Source organism: Saccostrea echinata, unplaced genomic scaffold (assembly GCF_033153115.1).
Source record: "Saccostrea echinata isolate AGI-Se365-2 ecotype Australia unplaced genomic scaffold, CSIRO_AGI_Sech_v1 ptg000056l, whole genome shotgun sequence".
NCBI lineage: Eukaryota > Metazoa > Mollusca > Bivalvia > Ostreida > Ostreidae > Saccostrea > Saccostrea echinata.
Window position 1 is genome coordinate 19,581,236 of NW_026889805.1, and position 14,154 is coordinate 19,595,389.

The following is a 14,154-nucleotide window of genomic DNA, read 5'->3' on the forward strand; positions in this document are numbered from 1 at the left end:
GAGAAAAATATCTCAGATAATGGTTTCCATATTACCGGAACACTGGGTGGGGTGGATGTTAATTTTTTACTAGACAGTGGTTCTACTGCATCACTTTTGTCACATGTGGAATTTCTGAAGATTCCGAAGGAGTCGTGTCCTGATCTTCAACCCTCAAACATGTGTGTGCAAGATTTGAATGGTCATACATTGTCGGTCCATGGTATTGGAAGATTTTACATTTATCTAGAAGATGTTCCACATGCAGTTGACTTGTTGGTGGTTGACATGGATCATCCTGCTATACTCGGACAAGACTTCCTCTTGCAGTATTGTCATCACATTAACTACAAAACAAAAACACTTCAGACTGAGAAGACAACTGTTCAATGCTGGATTGCCAATGATCAAACAGCTACAAATGTAGAGGTCAAGAAAACAGTTTCCATACCTGCAAATTGTGGTATCTGGGTTCCAGTAGCTTTGACCAGAAATGGTGACCTCACCGACATAGGCTTCCTAGAGCAACTTAACACCTTCAGTGATGACATACAAGTACTGGATGGTTTGATAGATACCCAGTCTGATCAGATACATGTAAACATTGTAAACTTTGGAGAAGAATCTGTAAAACTTCAAGCCAGAACTACAATTGGTAAATGCAGAAATGCATATTTAGTGGATCAGGGTACCATACCACAGAGAGTCTTAGTTCTTAAGGATACCAAGGAAATTACAACTCTTGAAAAAGATTTACCAGAACATCTCCTTGACATGTTTGAAAGAAGTTCCATAAATTTAGACCAAGAACAGAAAGACGCTTTCTTCAAACTACTCCTACAGCACAAAGATGTATTCTCTAAGACACCAGATGATCTTGGCTGCACTGGTATAATAAAACACAAGATAGATACAGAAAATGAAAAGCCTGTCAGACAAGCCCTAAGAAGACAACCTATAGCAAAAAGAGATATTGAAAGAAGAGAAGTTCAGAACATGTTAGAGAAAGGTGTAATTGAACCATCCACCAGTGCCTGGGCATCAAATCTAGTTTTAGTAGCTAAGCAAAATGGAGCCACTAGAGCATGTGTCGACTACAGACAGTTGAATGCGAAAACTGTGAAAGATGCCTATCCATTGCCCCGTATAGATGAATGCCTTGATTCTCTGTCTGGTGCCAAATGGTTTTCAACGATGGACCTCAATTCAGGTTTTTGGCAAATAGAAATGTCTGAAAGGGACAAAGAGAAGACTGCATTTGTAACAACATTAGGACTTTTCCAATTTCGAGTCATGCCATTTGGTCTGGTTAATGCACCATCTACATTTGAGCGACTTATGGAGAATGTACTGAAAGGTCTACAGTGGACTGAATGCTTAGTCTATATGGATGACATAATTTCCTATAGTTCAACTTATGAAGAAGGCCTTCAGCGCTTAGCCAATATTTTTACGAGACTTCAAGAAGCAAATCTAAAACTCAAGCCATCAAAATGTATATTTTTCCAAAAGCAAGTCAAATTCTTAGGTCACATAGTTTCTTCACAGGGTATCCAGACAGATACTGAGAAAATATCAGCTGTCAAAAACTGGCCAATTCCAAAGAATGAAAGACAAATCCGATCATTCCTCGGACTTTGTTCTTACTACAGAAGATTTGTGAAGAATTTTGCAGAGATAGCAAAGCCCCTCCATGATTTATACAAGAAAAAGACAAAATTCCTCTGGACCTCTGAATGTCAAAATGCATTTGACACCCTCAAAACAGCTCTTACAACTTCGCCAATACTTGGGTTCCCATTACCTGGACTACCATTTACTCTAGATACCGATGCCAGCAATAAAGCTGTTGGTGCAGTTTTGTCTCAGAGTCAAGAGGGCAAAGAAAGAGTAATTGCCTATATGAGTAAAACAATGAACCGCCATGAGCAATCCTATTGTGTCACACGTAAAGAGTTGTTAGCTGTTGTCACTGCCCTTCGGAAGTTTCATCCCTACCTCTATGGCCAGAAGGTTTTACTTCGCACTGATAACGCTGCTGTCAGCTGGGTCAGAAGCTTGAAGAACCCCACTGGTCAAACAGTACGATGGCTTCAAGAGATCGAAACTTATGACCTTACAGTTACTCACCGCCCAGGGCGAAGTCATCAAAATGCAGACGCCTTGTCGAGAAATCCTTGCAAACCATGTCTAAGACAACAACAAAACAAAGATGACAGTGATAATAGTGATGATGAAATATCCAATGGAAGTGAAGGTCTTGAATTCATGCCAACTATTAGAGTGACAACCAGAAGTAAAGAAATTACCCAATGCCAATTCAGAAACCAAGTAATACTAGAGGGATGGGGGGTGGATGAAATTCAACAGATGCAACTGGAAGACCAATCCATGGGCATGCTTTTATTAGCCTTGACAGATGGTTCTGTAAGACCAAAATGGGATGTCATATCACACAATTCTGAGACATTCAAAACCTTGTGGAGACAATGGGATAGACTTAAAGTCATCAATGGTCTGTTATACAGAGAGTTCCAAGATGTGGATACAAACAAGGTCATATTACAATTAGTTGTACCAAAACAGAAGAGATCAGAGGTTATTCATTACTTTCATGATGTTCCCACAGGAGCCCACCTTGGTGCTGAGAAGACCACGTCCCGCATAAAAAATTCATTTTACTGGCCATCAATGTCAAAAGAAATTGCAAGATATTGTAAAAAATGTGATTTATGTGCTGCTCGTAAATCCAGCCAAAGACAAAACAGAGCACCATTAGGACAGTACATGGTTGGAGAACCAATGGAAAGGATAGCTCTAGATATTTTGGGACCTCTTCCCGAGTCTACAAAAGGTAACAGATACATTCTGGTCATGATTGATTGTTTCACTAAATGGACCGAAGCTATAGCTATCCCAGATCAAGAAGCTGAAACTGTTATTACGACTTTTGTCAATGAAGTAGTGTGTCGGTTTGGTACACCTTTACAAGTCCACTCTGATCAAGGAAGAAATTTTGAGTCAAAAGCTTTTAAAGAAATGTGTGAACTACTCCATATTGATAAAACTAGGACAAGTAGTATGCGACCTCAAGCTAATGGCAGTGTAGAACGCTTCAATCGTACCTTAGCTACTATGTTGACTATGTACTGCGAGCACAACCAGAAAACATGGGATAAGTATCTCCCTCAAGTCATGATGGCATACCGAGCTTCCATACACTCTAGTATCAATACCACACCAAATCTCATGATGTTAGGCAGAAATGTTAATCTTCCCTTAGAAGCAGTTGTTGGCAAACCTCCCAGTCAGACAGATGATGGCATAGAACTAAACGAGTACATAGATGAGCTACAAAGAACTTTGATTGATGTTCATGCCCTGGCCAGGGAACATCTGAAAAAGAGAACAGAATATAATAAACGCCACTATGATCTTAAAGCAAAGAAACAACTGTTAGAAAGAGGTCAACCTGTCTGGTTGTATGATGATACCAGGAAAGTCGGGGTGTGTCCAAAACTAACTTCAAAATGGAAGGGTCCTTACCTCATCACCAAACGAATAGATGATTTGAACTACCTCGTGCAAAGAACACTTCGGAAACCAGCAAAAGTTTATCATGTTGACAGATTAATGCCCTACAAAGGAAAAACCCTCCCTAACTGGTTTAAGAAAATTTTAAATAAAGCATAGAAGTTTCTTCAGATGTTGTTTTGTATTCCTATGTTTCAAGTTACTTTTAAGAAGTCATACTTAGATGTTTATGTAGATGATAGATATGAGATTGGTGCACCATTGAGGTTGGGATAGAGCTGGCCTGATCACCCAGAACTCTTCTCCCAAAGATGTTGATAGAGATGGTTAACAAGTCGTTTATAAGACAGTATTATAGACGTGGACCTACTACCTGGTACACATCACACATTGAATCCTATAGATGTTTGATGTCTTGTTCTAACCAGTCTCTTAGAGATTTAGATGTAGATGTTAGTGCATGTGGTAGCTAACTTCAGAAGTAGAAGTGCTGATGTTATGATTTTCTATTTAGTTTAAACAACAAAGAAACTCTTTTAGAAGATAAGACGATGTAAGATGACGCATGAACTCCCCTTTAACAACCATTTACTTTGATTTTAGACTATTGTAATGGAGTGCTGGATATGCCACCTGAATTTTCCCTCCAACAGAGACCTCAAGAACCATATGATGCCTACACATGGAACTATGAGAGTTGTTTGTCCTTGGTGCCCTGACGAAAGAACATATAAAAGAGTCACAGACCTCAGGAGCCACATCAAGTCAACACATCCTGACTTGATTTCTGAAAATAATGGTGTGTGGTTCAGCCTGGACCCAGAAGGATATAGTCGCTTGGTCAACGGAACAGAATGGGGAAGTACCTCTGCCACCCATGCTAGAGTTTTAGTCTTGGAATGGCTTTCCACCAGAAGAAGAACAACCAGAAAGAAGGATGAGTGGCAGAGAGGATGGGACAAGTTAAAGATCACACACACACAGGCCCCAACCCCAGATGTTTATAGGCCAGGGCAGACAGATCTTTAAGATGAATATAAGAGATGCCATCCTCACAGACGCTAAAGGAGTAGCCAGTCTCTCAAGGAAGATGTCGGTACAGAAGAGGAATGAAGCCCCTCAGGTTGACCAGACTAAGATGGTGCAATTAAGTTCACCTACCTTCCAGTCCAGATTATTGAAATTTGCTGGCCTTGACAAGAACTACCTTGACATGATATATACAATGACAGAGGCAGATGACAACAGTCCTCTCGCAAAGAAAATCAGATGTTCAAGCCCAACCCCTGCTCTCACTGCACCAGCCATAGCAGAAACTCCATCTGAGCCAGCCTCGCAGTCAGTGAAAGAATCTTCTTCTAGTAATAAACCCAGAGCAAGTATGTCAGAAAGGGCCCTCAACCTCCTAAAACGTGGATGTTTGCCATTATTTCCTCCAGCAAGAAGGGACTGGGGCACAGAACAGATTACGCTGAAGTTGAAAGATCTCAGTATTTTATGGCCTCCAAAGGACTGGCAGGGGATGTCACCTGATAGAAAGCTTTTATCTTGGGAATTCACATCCATGACCATTCAACAGAAGATGGACCCAACAAGAAGTTCCAGTATCGAACGTGTGGACCTACTAGATAAGTTCAATTTCCTCGCACTTCCGGGCACAGTAGAGAAGATTGGGAAAAAGGAGGAACAAATTGTTCGAAAGGCTCGGTACTACATTTATGAACAACTTAAGACAATAGTTAGTGAAGACAATGGGGATTCGACCTGGGTAAAGATGCTTGAGAGATCTTGTGCTCTTAGGGACCGCTCCACTGATGACCTTCTTGCCATTATAGACTCTAAGAACATTCCCATCAGACTGTAAATCTGTAAAGACTGTTAAAGCTATGTTGAGTGATGAAAATTTCAAATTCAGGAGAATTTTATAATTAAGTTGTGGGGAGTGTAATATATTGTAATATATCACTTTATTTTATACGTAATATTATGCGGTCGTCCAGTTTTCATACTTGTTAAATCTATGTTTATCATGTGCCTGCCAGAAAAGTTGTTCGTTTACGATTTTATTGAAAGTAATATGTCAGCCTATCTTGATACGATTGTAGTAATAGCTATTATCATCATATTTTACCTGTTGCTGTTTCATGTAAAGTCGTAGGATTTCTAATATCAGGGATAAGAGGGTGGATTTTACATTTCATGTTTTGGTAGCCATCATACTTTACTCGGATCGTCACTTCCGGTTTAGTGACATATTTACTATAGTAATCTATGATTCAAGTTATGAATATTGGATCAGATTCTACATTTTAATTTGAGTTGTTGTGTATTTTGAGGCTATAAGTAGTTCTTTATTGTCAGCATTAACTTTATTATCAGTCAGCTTGATCGGAACTACATTTGTTTACGCTATCGTTGGTAGTTACGATATTCATACGCTACATTGTTCAGTATCTATTGTACAGCCTAGGGATGTTTTATAAACATTGAAGGTATTAATTTATTCGTCTAGTCAAGTTTATGTTATGTATTCTATTTCCAGTTGTTAATTTTACGTTGTTATTTTTGTTACGATATTGTACGGCAGCTTGTGTGGCAAAAGTAGTTCTGTGTGGGAACTTGTGTGGGAACTCAGCTTCCCGTACAAGCTGTTGATTGGTTGATAGTTCGTACGGCATATTTTCATTGGATAATTTGTGTCATGTGACAGGGGATAGGAGGTTATATAAGCAAGCGCGTACTACGTTACGACAGATTTCAGCTAGTTGTACGGCGGCAACATTTAAAAAGATAAAGAAGAAAACAAAGACGGTGAGATACTTATAATGTAAATTACACGTAATTAGCCTAGTTAGAAATCTCCTATCACACTGGACGACCTAAACTTGTGCTTCTGAAGAATCAGCCATGTTTTCTTATGTTGTTATTTGTGTATTGCCTATATTGTTATGATAATGAGATGCTGTACGTACAATAAATGATAAGTATGACTGATCATCATCTTAAGTATTATTCCACCAAGTATCTACAGAGAGAGGAGCCTGGTCTATTTTACATGAGAACAAATTAAATTGGTGCATCCTGTTAAATAGATGATTTATTTAGATGATGAAGTAATTACCTGTATACATGCTGAGGATTCAGAAATACTAGCCACCCCTTGGGTAGCTTACAATATGATACCATTTCAAGATTCTGTAAAACCTAATGTAATGAATACTGGATTACAACAGATGCATTATAAACATTGCATATACTGTCCAATTTTATTAACATAATTTGACAGTCATTAAAAAGAAAACAACAAAATGAGTTCACTTTGAAAAATGCTATGGTTTTTAAATGATGTCCTCTAAATGGCGTTCTATCTGTTTAATGATAATGTCTAGATATTGCACAAAGTTTCTTAACTTGAGACAGCAGTGCCTGTCTCGGTAGTAACTTCTGGATTTTCATCAGAAGTAAACCTTTTGTACATGTTAAGGATTCTGGTTTGGGTTAAGAAGCAGGAACCTAAGTCTTTAGACTAGTATTGATAATTACAGTTTCAAAATCAGGAGAGCGAGCTCTTTTGATAATCCATTTTGATTGAAATTGCAGTTTTATGCAAAGTTTGATGTAAATTTGATACATTGCAATTTCACAAGTGCGAGAAATTTTCTGGAATATTTTGTTGCTAAAAAATTGTACTTATTCAAATATTTTTAGAGATATATATCAAAGAAATTGGCCAAGGGATGTGTTTGTGGCAGGTATTTCAAATGGTATAATATATTTTGGGACATGAATTTTTATAAAATGTTTGTGGACGAACGATTCTAATTTCAATTTCCGTGGCTTCCACCAATCAATGAACCCATGGCTCAGGCCCTAACGGGTGACTAACTTGGTCATTCCTGTGTATTAAAAATGGAATATATATTTTATAAAATCTTCTTTACTCGTGGACATTAAGTAATCAAACTGTTGACATGATTATAATGAGCTAGCATGCAATGAATCTTCTACCAAATTTGGGAAATCCAAGAAACACTGAGGCCCAATTGTAAAATAATAATGCATAATATTTTCTGTACTTCTTCTCTACTTCTCGAAATCCAGCTAGAAGACAAACTCTTTACATAATTATAATGAGGAATTGATCCTGAAATTGTAAATTTCATGGATCCCGGATCCATGATTCAGGCCCTATAGTTAGATATATTTGGATATTAATTACACCATTGAAAATCTTTTCTTTATTCTTGGGTATCTAGAAGGAAACCTGTTTGCAAGACAACAAGTACTCAATCTTTTTCTAAGATTGTAAAATTCATAGCTCCTGAAGTTACTGTACTAGGGTTGGGCTAATTTGGTAATATTTTGAAAGAAAAAAAAGTACACCTTTGAAAATCGTCTTCTTTACTAGCAAAACATCTAGTAGGACAAGATGTGTTTGTGAAACACTGATGCCCCAGTATGGCAGCTTATGACGAAAGTTAAAGTTTCTCAAATGCAAGTCAAACTCCAAGGTCAATTTCAAAAGATCAAAAATGTTGTTACCCAAAGAAAGGACTTTTGTCAATGGATAAACCTGGTGAATATGGAAGCCCAAGAACCAACCATTCAAAAGTTATGGTCAAGGTTAATGTTTTCTAAATGTGGGTCAAACTCCAAAGTCAAGGTCAAAGGGTCAAAATTAATGGTTAGCAGGGGAATGCCTTGTCATAAGAATTAAACATGCAAAATATGAGCCCTGGCAACTGTTCAAAGGTTATGACGAAGGTAAAAGTTTGTCAAAAGTAGGTCAAATTCCAAGGACAAAACTGTTGGTATCCAAAGGAAGGTTTTGTCACAAGGAATATACCTGTGAATTTTGAAAACCCTAGTGCTAACTGTTCAAAGTTATGACAAAGGTTAAAAATGTTTGTTTTTTTTTTCTTTTTGCAACAGTGGGTCAAACTCCAAGGTCAATGTAAACAGGTCAAATATGTTGGTACCCAAAGGAAGCTCTTGTCACAAGAAATACACATGTGAAATATGAAAGCCACAGCTCCAACCAATCAAAAGTTATGGGCAAGTTTAAAGTTTTTGCGGACAAAGAGACAGAAAGACAGACCGACAAACAGGGTAAAAACTATTTTCCCCCGAATCTTCGATTACGAGGTATAAAAACATTTTGCGTGAATACATGACTTATTAACCCTTTATCCAAATTGTGAAAAAAATTGACCCCTGTATCCAGGATAAAGGCCTTGGGATAGGGATAAGATGATCATATGTTAAAATCGCATTACATCTTTGAAATTTTCAGGTCGCTCAATTGACCTATTGTTATCTGTTTTCATACATGTACGACGTGTGTAAACTTTACATATTTTATTCTCCAGAACTACATATAACATTGTAATATTCTGACCTAAGGAGAAGCGCTTTATTACGTTTTCTAATATGAATTTAGTAGGTATGATACTGTAAGCTACCCAAGGGGTGGCTAGTATTTCTGAATCCTCAGTATGTATACAGGTAATTGCTTCATCATCTAAATAAATCATCTATTTACCAGGATGCACCAATTTAATTTGTTCTCATGTAAGATAGACCAGGCTCCTCTCTCTGTAGATACTTTGTGGAATAATACTTGAGATGATGAACAGTCATACTTATCATTTATTGTACGTACAGCATCTCATTATCATAGCAATATAGGCAATACACAAATAACAACATAAGAAAACATGGCTGATTCTTCAGATACACAAGTTTAGGTCGTCCAGTGTGGTAGGAGATTTCTAACTAGGCTAATTACGTGTAATTTACATTATAAGTATCTCACCGTCGTAGCTTTCTTCTTTATCTTTTTAAATGTTGCCGCCGTACAACTAGCTGAAATCTGTCGTAACGTAGTATGCGCTTGCTTACATAACCTCCCATCCGCTGTCACATGACTCAAATTATCCAATGAAAATATGCCGTACGAACTATCAACCAATCAACAGCTTGTACGGGAAGCTGAGTTCCCACACAAGTTCCCACACAGAACTACTTTTGCCACACAAGCTGCCGTACAATATCGTAACAAAAATAACAACGTAAAAATAACAACTGGAAATTGAATACATGTACATAACATAAACTTGACTAGACGAATAAATTAATACCTTCAATGTTTATAAAACATCCCTAGGCTGTACAATAGATACTGAACAATGTAGCGTATGAATATCGTAACTACCAACGATAGCGTAAACAAATGTAGTTCCGATTAAGCTGACTGATAATAAAGTTAATGCTGACAATAAAGGACTACTTATAGCCTCAAAATACACAACAACTCAAATTAAAATGTAGAATCTGATCCAATATTCATAACTTGAATCATAGATTACTATAGTGAATATGTCACTAAACCGGAAGTGACGATCCGAGTAAAGTATGATGGCTACCAAAACATGAAATGTAAAATCCACCCTCTTATCCCTGATATTAGAAATCCTTCGACTTTACATGAAGCAACAACAGGTAAAATATGATGATAATAGCTATTACTACAATCGTATCAAGATAGGCTGACATATTATTTTCAATAAAATCGTAAACGAACAACTTTTCTGGCAGGCACATGATAAACATAGATTTAACAAGTATGAAAACTGGACGACCGCATAATATTACGTATAAAAATAAAGTGATATATTACAATATATTACAATACAATTAGTACAGTAGCACTACTAAAAATATCTTTTTTAAGCTTCCATATATGATCCTTTTAATAATTGTGTGGTGGATGTCACAATTACTGTGATACAGAGGGGGTCGACACAGCAATAAATAATTTTACCTTTTATTTTTGTTTATAAAAAAAATGCTGAAATCTACATTTTTCATTAGCCTCAAAATACACAACAACTCAAATTAAAATGTAGAATCTGATCCAATATTCATAACTTGAATCATAGATTACTATAGTAAATATGTCACTAAACCGGAAGTGACGATCCGAGTAAAGTATGATGGCTACCAAAATATGAAATATAAAATCCACCCTCTTATCCCTGATATTATAAATCCTACGACTTTACATGAAGCAACAACAGGTAAAATATGATGATAATAGCTATTACTACAATCGTATCAAGATAAGCTGACATATTACTTTCAATAAAATCGTAAACAAACAACTTTTCTGGCAGACACATGATGAACATAGATTTAACAAGTATGAGAACTGGACGACCGCATAATATTACGTATAAAATAAAGTGATATATTACAATATATTACAATACTAAATATTATTTTCATATACATCTCATCTTTTTAATTTTATGTTATGATAAAAAATGATTACTCCTCCTCATCTGTGTTAAGATTTCTTCATAGCATGATCTGTCATAAAAAATCGTTTCTTAAAAAATAACCAGCGTTTCATACCTCATACTATTTTTCATTTGAATCTGATGCTATAGCTCTTGATGAAAATCAGTTTCGGGAAGTTTAAAAAAAATGTGAAATTTAGAACAGAGGATCATAAGCCTTAAAAATAATGATAATTTGCAGGGATAATTTAAAAAATGTCTACTGTTTAGGAGATTGATCCCTTGGAAGTTCCTAAACTTCTTGGGGATCAATCTAACAAACTGTATGGTTGCAGAAAAACTTGCTTGCCAAAAGTTATTCATTTTTAAGTATTTTATGCGGATTTATGATATTCATAGCCAAAATAAAAAAAATGGCACTGTAAAATATCCCATTTGAAATATTATATCCCAAACGGGTTGTTATATCCCATTTGGACGATTGGTCCCGACCTGTTAAAATTCAGCTCTAGTGTTTGTTATTATTTCTTCAATTTTAGAAGTGTTTTTCACAATATTTTCAGCAATATTTTCAGTTAAATACTTCACTTAAGCATAAACACATGTAATTATGACTCTTTTCAGTTTATGCACAGCAATTATTAAAAAATAATCATAAATTTAATCAATTACTTTTGAATTCATGTTCATGTAATCATGAATTTAATCAATATTGCATTTTGGAAACAAAAGTAATTGTAATTTATTCGGTTACATTCCAAAGTGAACCATAGGTAATCGAACCCATCCATGCATGATGGCAGTAAGCTATATGGATTTGTTTTCTATATCAATTCAAGTTTACATGACCCATTAGCTAGAGAGCAAGTGTATACATGTAAAATTTATGTCTAAAGCTACCAATACCCTAAAAATGCCTTTAAAGGGGGAGGGGGAAACTCTCAATTATATTCTACTAATTTACTCATTTGACTAAGTTCTTTTACAAATACTTGTAATTTTTTCACCACTTTTTTTTATCCTTCAATCAGAAGAACATGACAGTTTTTATTCAAGATTCGAATGAAGTATTCATACTTGAAGTATTCATGCTTGAAGTATTCATACTTGAAGTATTCATGCTTGAAGTATTCATGCTTGAAGTATTCATGCTTGAAGTATTCATACTTGAAGTATTCATACTTGAAGTATTCATGCTTGAAGTATTCATACTTGAAGTATTCATACTTGAAGTATTCATACTTGAAGTATTCATGCTTGAAGTATTCATACTTGAAGTATTCATGCTTGAAGTATTCATGCTTGAAGTATTCATGCTTGAAGTATTCATACTTGAAGTATTCATACTTGAAGTATTCATGCTTGAAGTATTCATACTTGAAGTATTCATGCTTGAAGTATTCATGCTTGAAGTATTCATGCTTGAAGTATTCATGCTTGAAGTATTCATACTTGAAGTATTCATGCTTGAAGTATTCATACTTGAAGTATTCATGCTTGAAGTATTCATACTTGAAGTATTCATGCTTGAAGTATTCATGCTTGAAGTATTCATGCTTGAAGTATTCATACTTGAAGTATTCATGCTTGAAGTATTCATGCTTGAAGTATTCATGCTTGAAGTATTCATGCTTGAAGTATTCATGCTTGAAGTATTCATGCTTGAAGTATTCATGCTTGAAGTATTCATACTTGAAGTATTCATGCTTGAAGTATTCATACTTGAAGTATTCATGCTTGAAGTATTCATGCTTGAAGTATTCATGCTTGAAGAAGAAACACATTTTAAATATTACATGTACTTTAAATAGTTAATTTATTACCCCCCCCCCTTTTCAGTATTATCTCTTAAGCACTTTAACCATGGTATCGCGAAGGGAAGATTATACACTATACATTTTATTATTTCTTTTTCTTTAAATACATCACCTTTTCTCACTTACAAGTAGAACAGAGGGACTTCCCCTAAAACGGCATGTGCGCAATGGATTGCAAAATGTATCACAATTTAGGGAAATCCTTGAATAACTACGAAATATATTTGTCATGCAAATGCTTAAATAGAGACAGGGGTCAAACCTATATAATTTTGATATTTAAGATTTGTAATTTGGGTGTAAAGTGTTGCAAAATATCTCTGAACCTTCCAAATTGAAAAGGTGCATATTTCTTATTTCTGATTTCAGTTATGTACAATAAAAATATACAATTGTATTTCATTCCAAATTACTACGATAATTATTGAAATAAACTGAAAGACTCTCGAGGAGTCTATATCTCCTGACTTTTCCTTGCATTAAATTTTAAACATTATCTGTTCTAAACTGAGCCATTTTCTAAAAGACTCCGAATTCAATACATAATTATGATAAACACATGCATAATTAATTATGATAAACACATGCATTGCATCTTTCTACGAATCTAATAATGATTTCTGGTCAGTGCAGGATCTACCTAAAATTTCTACAAATATGTACAGGTTAAAAGGGGAGGGGGGGGGGGGGGTAGTCGACGCTATATACATAAGAAAGCGTTTAGAGAAACCCATGAAGTGTTCGAGAAGTACTTTTTGTCCACCGCTTTGTGTGTCAATCTGTCACAAAAAACTAACTTTGGTCATTACTTCTGAACTGAATGAGAAAAGACAGGGCTTTTATATTCATTTTTCGGAAATAATATTGGAATCAAATTGGTTTTTAATGCTACAGAATTTCTAGTCTCTGAGAGAAAAGGAAACAAATAAAAAATAACCCTGGGAAGAAAGGAAAACTTACAAGAAATTCAAACGTACTTTATCATATTAATGTGATTGTGTGAAATCGCAGTTTTGATTAAATTACTTAAAAATAAAGAATAAAACTTGTAAGAACTTTCTTTCTCATTCATTGGTCAATATTTCTCTAATTATTGAATTTTTTTTAATGTGGGACTGGAGGGTACCTTTTCAAAAATTAAGGGACGTAAAACAAAAATATTATTTACCACGGCCTAATAAAAAATGATTGCACCTCCAAAAAAAAAAGCAAAACAAAACAAAAACAAGCCCCCCCCCCAAAAAAAAAAAAAACCCACCGACGGCGGAGGGAGAGGGGTATTATTCTCTGAATTAGTTTTTCCTTCCTTAGATCTATCTACGAAATATAAGTATCAATCATTTGCAATCATTTTTATCGTTCGGAATAGCTATTGCTATTGAATTCTTTTAAATAAGGGAGGAGTTATAGCACTACCCCCAAGTGGGTTTGTCTGGATGTGACCCTAAGAGGGGGGGGGGGGGAGTGACTGTGGTAGCTCTGGTTTCTTTATGGAATTAAAATATAGAATAAAAAAGTCTAGT

At 35.6% G+C, this 14,154-nt stretch overlaps 1 protein-coding gene across 1 annotated transcript in view; it reads right to left on the minus strand.

The window, feature by feature from the left end:
- The window catches only part of LOC133173001 (protein sprouty homolog 2-like), a 279,783-nt gene that overhangs the window by 167,265 nt on the left and 98,364 nt on the right, over positions 1-14,154 (minus strand). The gene's annotated exons all lie outside the window — the stretch shown is intronic.